Genomic DNA, 3,821 nt, shown 5'->3' with positions numbered 1-3,821 from the left:
TTTCCCGCCGCCGATTTCTCTCTGCTTATTCTTCTTCCACCTAAGTTCTTCTTCTCCGGAGACTAATTCGATTTGCGAGACTGGCTATCGATGAGATTCGCTGTCGAAATTTGACGATTGTTGTGTGATAATCCTTTCGTTTTCCTCTTTTCCGATCTCCGTTCTCTCTCTCTCTCTCTATTCAAAGGAGAGAGCACGTCTCTCGCCCTTCAGACTCTCTCTTCTTTCCCCACTGTGATTTGGGCTTTGTTGGGCCTTTCTCGTTGAAAGCTTTTTTTTTTTTTCGAATTTAGCGGGTTGAATAAATCTTTGAGTTGAAAATTCAATTATTTTTGCTGTCTATACATACATGCAATAGCATTTGCTTATACGTACATATATTAAATTATTTATATTTATAGATGCGAAATTATGTTCGGAACTCAAACGAGAAAAAAAAAAAGGCTTTATGATGGGTTGGTGAAACACGTTAATAGTCATGCTGTGGACTTAAATAATTAGGTCCAGAAATCTCATTACAACTAATGACCAAGACTTGTCTCTCAACCACCGGAATAAATAAAAGGACTTTGTACCGAAAGTTCATAGGTTGGACCGACGACTATGCATAGCAATCCATTGCTTTGATTTTCTTTTGAGTAGACAAACCTCTTCGCGTTCCATGACAGATGAATTTGCAATATAAGCCCCCCGAATTCGTCTTTCTTATTTCTTTGCCAAAAAAAACAAAAAAAAAACAAAAATTTGTACTGCCACTGCTGTATGTATGTGCGCGATGCATATACAAACGCAAACTTAAGGCAATTTATACCAAAAAAAAAAAAAAAAAAAAACTTAAGGCAATGGACATCAAAGCCCAATTAAAACCTCAGAGAATTGGGCCTCAATAAGCCCACAAAATCCACATCATCACGGCCATCCTAAAAAAGAGACGGCATTCTATTAATAATTAATAAATAAAACTTTTACCAGAGTGGCAGTGTAAGCCTGTAACCAAGGTGAAAAAAAAATGCGGAGAGAGGTGGGAAGGATAACCTGACAGGCTGGGTTCCGTTGCCTCCTTATAACCGACACTTGAGCCTCAAAATCAACGTGTCATCGAGCTGACCAACCAATCATTGTATTCCACGTGTTATAATCTTTTCTTCCTCGGCGCTCGTGAAAATCGGCCCACTGTCGTTTTTGGGGAATATGGTATAGATGTATTCCTCAATCCTCACCCCACTTTAAAAAACGAATTTATGCATTTGGACTACTAGTACACGTAATTTTATTTAAATGCTGATGTGAATACACCTGGTTAGCGTCAACCATACCAACAACAAATCTAAGATTGAGTGGTTCAAGAAACAAAAATTCTTTCTAATTCGAATTCGAATCTTCACTTGGAAATGAATATTTATATGAATTTCCCTAATCTTTTGAAAGGTGTAGTCGGATTAAAAACTCGGATAAACTTTCGGATTATAAAAAAAACTATACCAACAACAATACGTGGCTAATGCTTTAACAAAAAAAACAATAAATAGTTAATAGAGATGTGTAAATTTCGAGATAAATATCACCAGCCGTTTCACTATACAGGATAAAATAAAGTAAATAATCATGATAAAGATTAATGTAATAATTAGTGCAGTGGTAATGGTAAATCGAAGATTAGGAACAAAAGAAAACAAATTAAGGGTCAAGGTAAATGCAGAAGAAAGGGGAGTCCACTCTCACATAATATGTTTGGAGGCAAACACCAACACAAGACAAAAAAGACAGAAGGGACAAATTTATATATATAAAAAACAAATCGGTGAGAAATACGAAGAAGAGACATTCCCTGAGAAAAAGGTGTTACTGTCAGAAGTGGGGAAATAATTGTATGGGTCGCAGTGCACCATAACACCACAGTCATGTTCTGTAGCTTCAGTGATCGATGCTGCTCGGCCTTGGAGATTGCGAATTTCTATGATTGCATCATTAGTGTCGTTAACCTTTTCTTAATTAATGTACTCTCTCTCCATATGTTCATGTTCATGCATTTTCTTGAGTTTCACTCGTTATAACTATAATAGGTCAATCATCTTATGTCATATATACATGCTAAAATAAAAAGTGAAGTGAAGAGAGACCGTTGTTAAAACTTTGGCTCCCATATCTAAAAGTTAATTTAAGCCATTTTTTATATATTTACAAACAAGACCGTCTCAAAATTATCAGAAATCCTATTCACTATATATTAATTTTTATAAATTAAAATTAACTTTGTTTGATTGAAATATTCTTATATACTAATTTGTTTAAGATTTTTCTAAAATATATACTATTGATTAAAATTATTTATATTTGTTATCAAATTCTATTTTTATTTTGTTTCAATTTTTTCAACAAATATAAGACTACTAAAAAATAAAACAAATATACCATAATTTAATCAAAATTAAATTTTTATATTTTTTTATAATAACTTTTATCTTTTTATTCAAAACCAGTATAATTATCAAATTTTAAAAATTATTTTTTTGAGAAGAATGAGGCCCTGGAAAATTGGGGGTCTGTGCTATAACATCACTTGCACACCCTATTAGACGACCCTATTTACAAATAAAAAACAATGTTTTGCATTGCATGTACTATTGTTTTTAAATTTTTTGATAATCACGAGGTTCAGTGGGTATTCGGCCCACTTAATCTTTATGAATCCGGAGTCAGTTTTTAGTCGTACAATTAGTTGTGTTCCCTCCTCTCCATCAGTGGAATCAATCTCATGATCTTGAGAAATACTTTGTCATATCTTAACTATTGGACCACCAACTCTCACTACAAAAAAAATGGTCATTTCCAACGGGTAAATCCGTTGGAAATGGCCAAATTTCCATTGGAAATTAACGTTTCCAACGGATTTTCAACGGATTTATCCGTTGAAATTTCGTCGTTAGAAATCGGTGTCCGTTGGAAAACCGTTGGAATTTTCAATGGAATTGCAACGAATTTTTCCGTTGGAAATTGATTCCCAACCGGCATCCGTTGGAATTTTCCAACGGATTTCCAACCGCAATTTCGGTTGAAAAATTCCAACAGAATTTCCAACCGCAATCCGTTGGAAAATTCCAACGGAATTTCCAACCGATATCCGTTGGAATTTTCCAACGGAATTTTCAACCGCATTCCGTTGGAATTTTCCAACGAAAAATTCGAAACATATTCCCGACCCGACACGACCCCGATCCCGACATCGACACCGACCCGACCCGACCCGACACCGACATCGACACCAATCCGATCCGACCAAACCACGATCCCGAAACTCACTTCCCAGTAGGTCACTCATCATTCCACTGCTCCAGCTCAATCCTCCTTAACTCTAGAGTTCCAATTAGAACTCTTCCAACATGTATATTTTGTGTATATATATTTTATATATACATAACAAATATATATTATACATACATATATATGAATTCAAATATATATATATATATATATATATATTTCAATTGATTTTTCAATTAAAATCTAAATTTCTAACCGATATCCGTTGGAATTCCGTTGAAATTTTTTTAAAAATTTTCAAAAAAAATTTCAACCGGCATCCGTTGGAATTCGGTTGGAATTTTTTTAAAAAAAATTTCCAAAAAAAATTCCAACCGGCATCCGTTGGAATTCCGTTGGATTTTTTTTTTAAAAAAAATTTCCAAAAAAAATTCTAACCGGCATCCGTTGGAATTGTTTTCTAACAAACATCCGTTGGAACTCCGTTAAAAATTTGCAACCGATTTTTCCAACGTTAATCCGTTGGAAATTTCCAACCCAATTTTTCAATTGAATACGTT

This window comes from Tarenaya hassleriana, unplaced genomic scaffold (genome assembly GCF_000463585.1).
Source record: "Tarenaya hassleriana unplaced genomic scaffold, ASM46358v1 Cleome16, whole genome shotgun sequence".
NCBI lineage: Eukaryota > Viridiplantae > Streptophyta > Magnoliopsida > Brassicales > Cleomaceae > Tarenaya > Tarenaya hassleriana.
This window is presented reverse-complemented; position numbering follows the sequence as displayed.